General features: G+C 41.8%; 1 protein-coding gene across 6 annotated transcripts in view; it reads right to left on the bottom strand.

Moving 5' to 3' along the window:
• The window catches only part of ppfia2 (PTPRF interacting protein alpha 2), a 148,386-nt gene extending 140,685 nt beyond the window's left edge, over positions 1–7,701 (bottom strand). For 5 of the 6 annotated variants that reach the window (XR_007815053.1, XM_018680889.2, XM_018680892.2 and 2 more), the window contains exon 1: positions 7,380–7,701. The gene's annotated coding sequence lies outside the window, so the exon portion shown is untranslated. Of the gene's footprint in view, positions 1–168; positions 415–7,379 lie in introns of those variants that run through there. The other variant, XM_051077656.1, reaches the window with a different exon arrangement.
• Between the last annotated feature and the right edge of the window lie 5,852 nt (positions 7,702–13,553).

The following is a 13,553-nucleotide window of genomic DNA, read 5'->3' as shown; positions in this document are numbered from 1 at the left end:
AAACACTGACATGATTGGTGCTATAAGCTAACATCAAAGGGACAGCTAAATATACAGTATTTTGACCCTTTCCTTTTTCAGTCCTCCACAAAAATATGAGCAAGTGTCAGTCACTTGCTCGGTCTTTAGGCAACAATTATTCAAAAGCCTGCAGCTTTAAATACTTACAGGTTAATGACCGCTTCGAATTAATCCTAACAGTGGACCTTAGTCACTCAGTGAGTTGACCCAGGCCAGGTTTATTTAGCCCAGACTTGGTCCCCTCTGGGTGGGTTATAATGGCAGGTCTGTGTCTCAGCATGTTCTGGCAGTAAGCTGGGGTCTCCCATATCTTCCCCAGGCACCCGGCCAGACTCCCACCAGTTCCCCATTCAGCCACCATCCGCTGCCGTTTAGATCGGAGAGACCAAGCCTGCGTGCTGCTTGGCTGGACACGCTGCACATGCCAGCCTTCGCTTGGAGAGCGGGCCAGCTGGTGGACAGACCGGGACATCGGTGGTGCATTTTAAGTAGAAGGTAGTGGTTTAATCCTGACTATGGCCCAATACATGTTAGTTGTGTACAGGGAGGAAGGTGCTGGTTGTGTAAAAATACATATAAATCTGGCATTATAGGCAATACTGATGCTGATTGTAGTGGTTTGTGTGCCATTTGACTGATTTCGGTTAAAAGGAAAAATGTAGCAAATTTTCATCTAGGAAAGATTACTAATTTAATTTAATTAATAAATAGATTTTTCTGGTATTCTCATTGTACATCAAGTCAGATTTAGAAGGATTAACTCTGAAATTTGACCTTTACATTTGATCTTTTACTCATAACCTCTCCTTGGTACACACTTATCTCCGTTTGTCCCCACAATGCACCTACAAAGACGCCCTGAAATGCCAAATACATTTTTGTTGTTTAATGGTGTTTATTTTCTCCTCTAAGCCAGTGCGGAAAGCGAAAAGTGTATTGAGGATGTTTTTCTGCTTCATGGCACATACAATCCCCTTTTGTCCTGTCCCTGCACCTTATGCTTTGATCACACCGTGACTGCCCCTTGAATCATTTCTACTGTCTATGAAAAATCAATAGATGCGGAGGGAAAAGTGCACTGACTGATCTGCTTTTGTCTGCACCCAAAGCAGCCTTCCTGGAAACTGAAAGCAAACCATATCACTCAGAGAAACGTTTATCCGCTTAAATGTGCCATTCAAAAGGCATCAGGCCTGTCTCTTTAGTTAAACTTACGATTCAGAAAATGGATAGAAATATATCTTGGTATGAAACGTTGAGCAAAATTTAGTGATAAACAGCCACTGTTTTCCCCCAAATAATGTTCACTCCTCTGCTGCTAAATATTTGACATACAGTTATTGGAGGGCATGTTTAAGCAGCATTAAGCAGTCATTAGTTTCTCCCTAGAGAAGTGCAGGCAGGCCGTAGTGATGACAGGTAAGAGTTACTGTGATCCTCTTGGACAGATAAACACTAATCACCCACAGTGGGCAGTGTGAAGAATGAGCAGTCTGAGAGCTCTTATTGCCAGCTGGGATGCAGATGTTGCCTAGATTGTGCTCGCTAACAGTGACAATGCTACTTCCTCACAACTGAGCAGCCAATTTGACCCCCATTAAAACAGCTCCTTGGTCAACAGATATTCACAAGAGCCTGGAACAGAATGAGTGCTGATAAGAGCGTCGTTCTATGCACATTTCCTCCGCAATGCAACATCACTGCACATTATGATAATGTACACCAGGAAATCTGCCCTCAAATTCCACCAGCGTGTCAGACTTTGGCTTAGCATAAATGCATGTCTAATAATGAATATGTAAGATTTTATCTGTCCAGTATGATACTTGTGGAGAGAAATTGGTACTTGTAGCAGCAAACCTTAAGAATGTTGTATAAACAAGATGAAGCTTAAGTGACTGAATTTCGCGTGGCTGGTTAAAGATGTTAAATGTAAGGCTAAAATTATGCCGAAATCACGGGAGGGAGGAACAGCAACATGCTCAATTGAACACATTGTGGGCCACAGATGCAATGAGAAATGCACACAGACAGACAGGCAGGATCATTGGGGCTTTTCTCTCCATGCCATATGCCAATCAATGAATTATTCAGGGGGTTAGGAGTGAGGTTTTCTTCCCAATCAGTGCAACAAATCCAGAGGCCCCCCCTTTTTTTTTTCTGCCGAGCAGCCTCATCCAAGCTCAGACACCTGGTGGCAGACTCAAGTCTAGCTGGCAGCACAAACTTGCAGCAAACACAAAAGCAGAGCCGAGTGCTCAACATGATCAAATCATGAGGAGAAGAGAGAGAAGTCGAACACAGCAAAACCTTAACTCGAGTTATGCATGATTCTTTTATGGGGAATTCCAGCACAATGGGCTTTTCAAGCCCATTCCAAACTTATTTATACTTACAAGCACATTCCCCTGTTGGAGTGGCATGTTACAGCAGTAGAGGACGGTTTCAGGACCCCATTCACAGGACCTTAGTTTTCATGACACCCGAAGGCTCGGTTGATACGCTTTGGTAATTTCAGAAAGTTACAGAAACTGTTCTAATTGTAACAGAAATTGGTATAGAACATACACATAATAAAGTATAGAACAAGTCTAACAAAACAAACAGTAGCACTACGTTCGCTTGCCTTCTTTGCAGTAACTTTTTATTCGTCGTACTGCTGCCTGTGGTGATTTTTCAAATGTTGATACATGTCTGACGCATTCTGTTGTAAAAGTAATCTCAGTCTTTGCATTAGTTCAAATTGCAATTTGAAAAAAAAAATCATAAATCGTTCAGCCCTAATGTAAAATCTGATTTTATTTGTAAATAACCACTGATCCTTAATCTAAACTACACTTAACTCAGCGAAATGAACAAACTGAGGGAAGAAGACAAAATTAACGATAAACCCCTGGTGCTTTAGAGTTCCCCCAAAGTAAAACTGAAGCAGGCAGTGAACTATCTATATGGGACAGATGTACATTTTGCCACTTACGTAGAACCACTCCATTTTTGGCGAGAACAAATCAGCAGGCCGCAGCTAATTTCCTGAATGTCTTTAGTTAATCTCATTAGTGGGAACAATTGTGTGAGTAGATAAGGAGCAACACACAAAACAGCAGTATGTTCCTGAGCCATATATGGCCATGTGAGGCTAATTCAGCACTATTCACCACCTGGGAGACATCAAAAAAGATGTGGAGTGCGAGCGTGTGCAGAACAGGCAGAGGACCCAACATGACACTCTGTGGCTGTGGAGATAAGCTGTGCGACTGCGTGCTTGTTGAGCTGACTACAGAGAGACTAAAATAAAAGCAGGCATTACTTAATAGTGTGTTTAAAGCTTTGTTATCGTCAAGCATGGAATTCATAACTCTTAAACTCATTAAGCAAGGAGATGGTCATTTAGAAGGGAGTAAAACAAGAGAAAAAGTGGGCCTAATAAGAGCTTATTGAGAGGCTAATCTGTTATGAAACGTGAGGTCAACTATTCAAACATTTGTAACACCCCGTTAGTTCAGTTTCTCACAACATGAACAAGAGTGCGCGACCATATTGTTTTGATGATAATGCAGTTCTCTTGCATCTGTACTAGGAGCGCTATGCTGATTACACACGTCGCTTTGTGGCCGCCAGGGGAGCTGACTGCTGAGAAATTCCACTTTTAAATAATGTCTGTGTTTGATTTCTTGGCATGCTGCTGAGCACAAAGTGCATCTACAGGCTGCGTTGATGAGCTCAAAGGGTAATGGAAAAAAAAAAAAAAAAAAAACTGTTGCACGCCACTCTTTGCCCACTTTGGCATCCATATCAGACCGACAGTTGGGGAAAAGAGTGACACAGCATTTTTTGTGAATGGAACGGGCCAGATTGCATGGTACACTCACAGGGCTGAGAAATCCCATTCATATGGCTCCCTGCACCAGAGAGACTTCTGACAACCAAGAGACAGGCCTGCCAAGAAAACAACAATTCAAGTCTATTTGATTTAATCACCGCCACAGGAACATTCAACAGCACTCAAACTGGGGGTCTACTGAGTAGACGGAGCAAACTATTAACTCATCGCCAGCACTGGCCAGGCTGACCTGCAGTGCTGCGACATTCTGGGGCTGATGCAACAGTCACGCATGATGAAAGAGCAACGCTGGTGCTAATTGATGCGGTTCAGGTGAAAACCACCATCGCCGCAACACAGCGAAAATGCTCTTAGATATTCAGCACGTTGTCACAGAAAAATGTTACGCCAGGCTGTCACATCCACAGTGTCATGTAACTGGTTTCTCAGAGGCCGCAGCGACCACTGAGGACACTGACTTCACTTCTTCTCTGGGAATTTGAGGATTTTGTGCGACCTGAAGCGCAGTTTACACTCTTCAAATGAAAGTTAAACACAATCTTGTATTTCCATTCCATTTTTTATTGCTACCTCTTGTTTTAAATGTGACTGGGTCAGCTTGTTTCATAAAGCATCTTTGAGTAGCAATATTATTATTATTTAAAGTTACATATCGCCTCGCTTTAAGGTTGAGGCATTTTTTCATAGTGGGTTTAAAGGGTTTTGTGAATCGAAGGCTGTAATCCTAACAGATACAAATATAAAAAGCAGTCTAAATGGTAGAAATACAAGGTTTTCACTACACAACAAATTTTCAAAGGAAGGTGATGAAATTTTACAGATGTGCTTATAATAGACTATTTCTGGGTAAAGAAAAAAAAAATCTGGATTTTAGACCTGCAATGTGCAGAAGGCTCAATTAGAAAACAATTAGACGCGACATGTGAGGAAACCTTGAGACAGACTTAATTAAAGAAACAAATATTGTCAGGATGTTTTCACACCTGAACATCTGGATCAAATTCTGAACCAAGGTTTCGTCCTGTCGTCATCACCTGCTATTTTAGTTCAGAACAGAACTGAAAACCACGAAGGTCAGGACCAAACAAGACAGGTGTGAGAGCACCCTGGATGTACAGTCATCTTTGCATACCGGCGGGAGACTAAATCCAGGTGAATAAAATGAAAAATAGTCTGTGAACATCTGCGGTCATTCAATACATTTTAGTGTCATGACCTTCATCAAGCTTTTTACTGAGCATGAGCACACCCTGTATATGTGGGGACACACAGAATGGGGCAGAGGAGGAAAAAGAGTTTAAGGGCAATCCAGTGACACCTCACATAAAATTACCAATAAAAGTTCAAATATGATGATTTTTGGGGATTCATAAAGCAAAAGCAAAAATTGATCAATTGTAAAACAATAGGAAAAAACATTACTGAAACCCGGGAGAATGGCTTAATTCCAACTGACCATAAGGGTTGAACTTATTTTTGGTTAAATGAAAAGGTACATGTCAGTCATCTTTGCTCCTGTGATTTGCAATGGAAGCACTGGTGCCACGGGTGTCCTGGTGTTTGCCCGCATCACTGTAATCCACAGCAATCTGAGAGCACCAGAGTCACTGGGAGCACACTGCCAACCTATACCAACAATTTATCTTAGTTATGCGCACTCTGTCAGTGGTACCCTATCTGCAACACTCCAGATGTTTACACTCACCCTCATGGATTTACAATCTACTGACAACTGTTGCTTTCCTTCCTTAAATATTCAATTAATCCTGCACACATTCTGCTAATGGATCCATACAGCAGAGCATAAATAATCCAAACGTTACTAAACCACAACATATTGCCTTCATGTGTCCTGCAGTCATTGACATCCACATGTGGACACACTGAGCAGTAAGTAGTGAATGAGACAGAGCTGGGATAAAAGAGATGGCATGGGTGTAGAGTTACACCCAGCCTGCTGCCATTAGGGAGGCGGGAAAGGGAAAGGGGGCTGTGCATCAAGTGTGTGTGTGTGTGTGTCTCCATTTGTCTTTGAGTGCACTTTACCTCTACCTGTGTGTGAGCATCTGCGAGGGGGGGGGGTGGAGAGAGGAGGGGGTGGTCTTCTGATGTGTGTGTGTGTGTGTGTTCATTGGCTGTGTGCTCAACTGAAAATAAGTCTGCACGAGCATGAAAGGATGAAAGGACGGCGTGTAGCCTTTAACATCGCCCACAATCTCCCGCAGCAAGGTCATGCAAACCATCGATCGATAGAGATTGAATAAGAGCACAGATCGAGGTGAACTAAAGAGAAGAAAGAAACTAGCAATAAAGCTCAGGTTGTAACTGATTTGAACCGTGCCAGTCGCCACCTCTGCCAACACGTCAGCTGCATTTTACCTTCCTCATTGTGGAAGCTTTGGCAACAGTCAAAGCTGGCTCCTAAAGGATGCCCATAAACCAACATTTTTACAGACATAAAAGCCTCTGCCACAGGTAGCCAGCCCTCTACATGACACCTCAAGGCAATAAAAGCTTTGTCTGCACACCAGACATATTAGGCAGTGGAGTGTGTTTGCATCACTGGAAAGTCACACACCTAAATGCAGAACCGTTAAAATTACACATCCCGCCTTTGCATCATGCATCCATGCCACACTCAGGAACAGCGCGCACGCCACAACTTCAGCCGGCTGTGATCTAAAGGGGACGCAAATGCTGTCGTGTTATGTCCTGTCACGGTTGCAAATGTTAATATTAATTTGGCGAGATCAGAGGGAGACCATGGCCGTGCCTGCGGCAATTAACCTGCCAGCATCAAACTGAGGCCAGCACCTGTATGTGGGTGCCTTTTCCATTCATCCATATACAACATGAAAAGTGTGTGTGTGTGTGTGTGTGTGTGTGTATGGAGGGGTGGGAGATAGGGTGGATGGCAGAGAGGTTGTTTCATGCTCTCTCCCTCCTTGCATCTCTATGATAGCCGGTAATAATATTGTTTATAGGAGGGGCAGCTGTTCCTCCTATGACAGCTTCTCTTTATTGTTATTAACACACACACACACAGACACACACAGACACATACACAGAGACAGGCGGCCTGACTGCGGCGCTGATCGCGTATTTACACTGCTGTAACATCTCCTCCACATTCTCTGAAATGATAATTGGGGAGAATCCTTGGCTATTGTCTCAAGTGCATTACATCATGCCAGCCTCTCAGTCTGCATCCCGCCCCCCTTTAACTCTCTCCTCTGTCTCTCCACTGTGACAGCCGGTCGTGTATTTTTTTTTTTTTTTGCCCCTCCACCCCCCCTTCTCCCGCAGAGCCTCACAATGTCAACCACACACATGAAATGTATAGGTAATCTACACCACGTATCCATCCACACCAGGAGCTTCCTGCTCCTCCAAAATCACCAATCAGTCCGGAGTTGAGGATGCGAGGGAGGGCACCGCAGAAAATCACCTTGAGCCCGCAGGAACAGGGCAATGTAGGTCACCGCAATACCGGCGGCAACAGTGTGTGCATACTCACAGTTTATTCCTTTACTATCAGCGGAGGCTGTGGCAGCGGATCAATGACAACTGCAGTCTCTGCGAGCTTTAGCTACCATCAAGCGGACAATCCTAGGAGGCTTCTTCAGAGCGAACGAGCAGCGACGCCGAGGAGCCGATGATCGTAAAGGTGCGGCTGGTCCCCGCCGCTGGCATGGTCCAAAAACAAAAGAGCAGAAGGAATGGCCAAATTAGCCGCGTCGGGTAATGACATTTGATTTCCGGGGCTACACACACACACATACATACATACACACACGCGCGCGCACACACCGGTTAAGAAATTATGGCATGTTACAAATTCTGCTGTGATAAGCGGAGCTGGAAAAGACCATTGTGGGAGCTGGCGGAGGGGAGACGTGTGGAGTCTTAAAGTTGCAGCTGTGCAATTATTCCTCCTCTGACTGTAAACCAATAATAACAATAATAATAATAATAATAATAATAATACAGATCTCTGAAGTTGTTTTTCAATTTGTAGACAAGCCTACAAAATTTTAAAGGAGCAGGGATTTAAAAAGAAAACCAGAAGAACAATATTCATCATAAAAGCCACAAAACCACAAATATGAAATGTCTCTTAGTCCTGAAGGCAAAAATAAAATTATTTACTGTCCACAGATAGAGAGAGTTATGTTGCTCCATTCTGTAAAAAAAAAACTATTTTTTTCGGAGTCAGTAAAGCAGCCACCACTTGAAAGCTGTGTTCACCTTCTCCTGTCACACAGATGGTCTCTGCCAGGTTGCCAAGTGTTGAAATCGGGATTGTTGCCGCTGACTGTTGCATTAAGTTCAGATATGTGGAAAATTAGAGGAATTCCCTCCTCACCTGACTCAGACATGTGCTGTACAGTGGCTCTTAAAAAATGTTTCCATCAAGAATGTGATCCTTTTTTTGGGTTTGATTGTTTAAGAGAATGGACTAGTTTACTTGTAATCACACTATATGGCTTCCTTTCCATGCACACAAGGTTAAAAATGGACACAAAGTGGGTCAATACAGCACTAATGCCTTGGGCAGTAACCACAAGCAGAAAGCCAAATAAGACAAAGGGCTATTTTGATCCAGTAACCTACAAATGATTTAAAAAATAACACCACCTCTGGGTCAAAACAAGCCTTTAATACTGGATCAAATTAACCTATAGAATCAGGTCAGTGCCACTGCATAGTCATTCACTGGGTCTGTATTTATATAGTTTTTTTGGTGTAGTTTTCACAGTTTGGGCTCCAGTTGAAGGAGAACTTAATGTTACATCATGCAAGGATATATTAGAAAGTGTGATTCCAACCTAACACTGTGGACCCCAAACGACAACCACAAATGTCCATGAGGAAATGTATTTCCCGGTTGCCCGACATCAGAGTCCGGGCCTCACTGATGCTCTTGCAGCTGAATGGCAGTAAAAAGCCTGCAGCCAGGTCTCCAAATCTTGGGGAAAGTCCTCTCAGAAGCTGCAGATTAATGCCAATGATTTTGGAAATGCAACATTCAACAGTGAATAAATGGGTGTAACGTTCAGGTGTCCGTATACTTTTGGCCATCTGCTGGGCGCTGGAAGTAAAACCTGTGAGTCATTACTATAAAATTATTATATTTACAGTAGCCTCTGTTTATTCTTCTTCTAGTAGCCATCTTAAGCTAAAGGAACACTGGGGCCTCCTGTGCACAAAGAATGAATGAAATGGTAATATATTCAAACTCACATTTTCATAAATAGATATCACTCTACATAGCAGCTGTGCTATCTATAGCAACGCTGATTTGTTGCTTTGCAGTGAACATCCAGCACCTGTGGCTTCTTCCCTTACAAGAAAAACAACAGTTGGAGGAGGCACAAAAAGCCACAGATTCATTTCTGTTTTATTTTCTTAATTCTATTTGAGAAATGCTGTGGGGAGACTGCAGCGCAGTTAAAGCTGGTGATGATAACTGGCGGAGAGATGAATGATAAAGCTGCTCTGAATCACTCCATCTTTTTCTGCTTTACGAACAGACTGCATTTGGCCCGTAGGAAATAAAAACACTGAAATGTCACCGGTTGATAAGTCCACACTTCATCTTGTCTCTAACAATCAATTCCCTCTCTGGAAGTTTGTTAGGTGTTCTTCTGATTGAAAATGTACAAGTCAGTTTGAATGCTCAGGATTTATCATACGCCTCAGAAAGATCAATACACTGAAATCTGAATAAATGAAGGAACAAACACTGGAGTCTGCTCTGCATCACTGCTTTTTACATTGAATGTAGTTGAATATCACATTACTTAGGCTTCACGAAGGTCCCATCAAAAGCAGTTAATCAAGCATCATTCTAATGGTCACTTTAGGCAAAATTAGACAACATTAATGTTATTCTGTACAATTCAGCTATCGACCCAGAGTGAAATATTACCCAATGGCTCTGTAAGAGTGTGACCACTGAAAGAATAACACCAATTTTTCTGCTCATCAAATATTAAAGACGTTGAATAAGTTGTGTCTGAGCGTCACTGAGCCCAGTATTATTTCGATTTATATAACAAAGATCTTTTCACGGGAAGGCATTAATGTTTTAGCAAAGCCTGTGTGTCTCCAGGAAGCTGGAGATTGTTTAGAAGTGAGGACTAACTCATGCAGGCTCTCTCTGTGTTCTTGTTTTAGATGTATGACAGTAAAATGGTGAGGTTAAAAAAGGGGCAAAAGCAGCTGCAATCCTTTAATTCTTTTGGTTTGTTTTTTTTTAAAATAATTCCAATTATTGTAAAATAATTAATTAGTTAAAATGATTAATCAAGCAATCATCTGTTGATTAACTGACCACAGCTAATTGACAACATTTGTTGTTATTTACCGGTTTTCCCTTTTTTTAAATTGTATTTGTACATATTTGTTTTTTCTCACTTTCGTGTGTTGACTGATATTTTCTTTTTATTCTGTTTCACTGATGGATGAGTCTGTTTTGATGTGTCTGTTTTGCTGCGAGCCAAAATTTCCCATGCAGGACTGAACTAGAACTGAACAACAAATTCAATTTATCATTTTAGCAACAAAAAAAAACCCAAAACAAAACACAAACAAAAACAAATATACACTTGTTTCCAATATGACATTTTTTGTTAAAAAAAAAAACAGATGTAATATATAGATGTAATATATAAACAAGCGATGCAAAGGTCTCTGTTTGAGCTCCCAGAAGTTATAAAGGGCATTTTCTGACATTTCTTTCTGATATTTCTTCACTTCAAAATAAAAATCTGAATATGAAATATTAATTTGTTGCAGCTCTAAAAGTAGACATACTATTTTGAGTCATAGCTTCTTTGACATGGCAGCCATCTTTCCCCTTTGCCCTGCTCAGTTATATAATTTTATTTTATTTATCATAGCATAAACATTTTTTGGGGTGAAAATACAAGTGCCCTTCAATAAAACTGACTGACGGCAAGTGGGACCAAGAACACAGAGATAAAGATACACACACCTCCATCCACATGTAACAATATATACATAAAATATTTCAGTGAATTACCAAATGCATTGATAAACTGTGCGATGTGAGATTGAACACAAGGACATACAGTAAATCACCAAATACAAATATATAAGCAAAGTTAGCAGTAGTTCACTGTCAGTGTCAACACTAAAAATTTTGGTTTTATTGAGGCAACAACGAAGTTAATCAGCTCTCTTTCTCTATCACATGACAGATTGTTGCCTGTAGACTGACCAGAGGTGGATGTCACTGTCCATGGTGCTGAATCCTGTATGCTTTGTGTATGTGCTGTGACTACACTGCTGCATGTTGGGGAGGGTGTTGGGATTTTACTACAGAGAGTTGCATCCAACTGTTTTTGTGTTGTAACTTAGATAATCACATCAGATCGTTAATCTCGTCTCTTGAAAAACAATTACCATGTAAGATCTACAGGCTAAGGTCTCCATTCACAGGAATCTACTATGCCTGGATTCTGGGAAAACATCCATCTTAGTTGATTTATCTTCTGGCTTCCTGTCACTGGCTAGGATATTTAATTAACATACATTATGCACCAGTTTGGTGTTTCCTGGCTCATTCCTCTCTTTAGCGGGGGACTGAATCCCACCTGGGAAAATGCTTTCAGAGGGCTCTTTTCTCTGTTGCAGCCCCAGCTCGCTTTTCCTCTCTGTTCTTTTTCCTCTTGTCTGATAAATTACCAAAACAAACGTGGTGCTAAGTGGCGCTGGTGGTGCTCGCTGTCCTCTGAAGTGAGAAAATACTCTGTTTGAGGGTCATAAAACCTGCATGAAGACGCTGGGGAGGTACTGACACGCCCAGATCTTGATGTTCAAGGCTGGGGAGGAATCTCATTTTTCGGGATTCAGTTGTGTGTGTTTAAAACTGAGGATTTGGTTTGGTTTGTGGAATGATCATTCATGAATAAAACCATCAGAGTTTCCTGTTTATAATGCAGCCAACTGTTCCTATAACATCCCACCCACTACATTGACCTACCATATGCCTGCTACTGCTACTACAGCGTCATATCACTCAGTCAATCCATATTAATTTCCCTAGAGGAGTCAGAATAAGCCTCTGCATATGAATGCTCTTAATGTAGCCAGGTGATGGAAACATTCTCATATCTGAATGCCTTGAAGCTGAAAAGTCACATATATTGATTGGTTTGTCTCGGAGTTGTAGAATCAAAGCTTAAACCTGGGATTTGTACAATGCACCTTTTGACTGTGCTATCACTTGAAAATGATGCTAAAATGGCGCCAGTTAAAAGGCAATGATCAAAGAGATAAGGAAATCAAGAGGAAGCTATAAAAAGAGACCTATAAAAAGAAGAGAGACCTGTGACGCTGCTCAAATCTAATCCTCCTCCTCATAGCTTGACACGCTAAATGTGTGAATGTCATTAAGCGAGTCACCACCCAGCCACCCCCTTTCGTCATGCAAATGTCCCTCTTTTCATACGCAGGGTGAGCGCATGCAAATTTCACATCAAAATCTCAATGATCTCAAAAGGCTAAGCAGTTGAGCTTCTCACGGCCAATTAAAAAGACACACACACATTCACTCGCCAGGCTGTGCAGAAATGCTGATGCAAATGTTTGCCCAGGATGATGGAGGGACTTTGCGCGCTGGTTAATATTGATGAATAAATGTTAAAATAAACAGCCGTCCATATGACGTGACAGCTGAGAAAATGCTCTGATGAACTGGAGGATGTCGGCTGGCAGGACGCCCTGCCTCTCCAGGTTGTTTCACAGAAGATCAAAGAAAATGTGTATTATCAAACCTGTCATTTTCCACACCTGTTCTTTTTTTTTTTTTCAGGCTTCCTTATTTAAAAGTCCATCATCACAGCCTCCATTCTGTGTCTCTTTCTCCTGCAGGAATGAAAACTACTTCCCATGATTTACCCTTCCCCTAAAAACACACATCGACATATATCAGCTGCAGCCTGTACAAAGCCAGAGCTGCCAGGGGCCTGCTATCTTTATGACTTTCTTGAACCTCTGTTTTTTAGGACTGGCTGGAATCATAAATGAAGCAGCCTGCCAACCTCTTGCTGCTCGATACACTGATAACAGAGATGAGCTCGGGCCGGGGTGTGAGATGCATTTCACGGACAGAACTGAGAGGGATTAAATCTCTTTATTTACCAATCCCACCCCCTGAGAAAGTGATGTTATTGCACCTTAACACACATCTCCTCTGTCTCTCAGCATGGCAGCACAAAATACAGAAGCCATATCACTTACACGTCTAGAAGAAACTATGAGATCACGAAAATACAAGTTCAGCATCAAATTTTATTCCTTTACTCTGCGAGAGCTGTCTCCAGCAAAGGAAAGCAATGCCAAAGTTTACTCTTGTTTTACTTTTATTTCTCTCACTTCTTTTCTTCCACTGTAGTTAGCATGGTAACCAACTAGCCCTGTACAGTCTTGTCTCATAATACCACTTTCTGATTGATTGTTGCGCCTTCAGTCCATCATGAGATATTCTTGTCTTGTAAACGCACAATAGCTAAAGCTCTTGGTAAATAAGCATCTGTTAATGCTAACATTGGCTATGTAGCGATAGCAAAAACTTACACATAGCTCCTTTAAAGCTCTGAATGGTTTGGCTGAGATATCCTGGCTTTTAGCACCTATCATGAGTCAAACTGCAAAAACCTGT

Source organism: Lates calcarifer, linkage group LG18 (assembly GCF_001640805.2).
Source record: "Lates calcarifer isolate ASB-BC8 linkage group LG18, TLL_Latcal_v3, whole genome shotgun sequence".
Classification (NCBI taxonomy): domain Eukaryota; kingdom Metazoa; phylum Chordata; class Actinopteri; family Centropomidae; genus Lates; species Lates calcarifer.
Note: the sequence above shows the minus strand (reverse complement) of the source record. Positions and strands in the feature narration are given on the sequence as shown.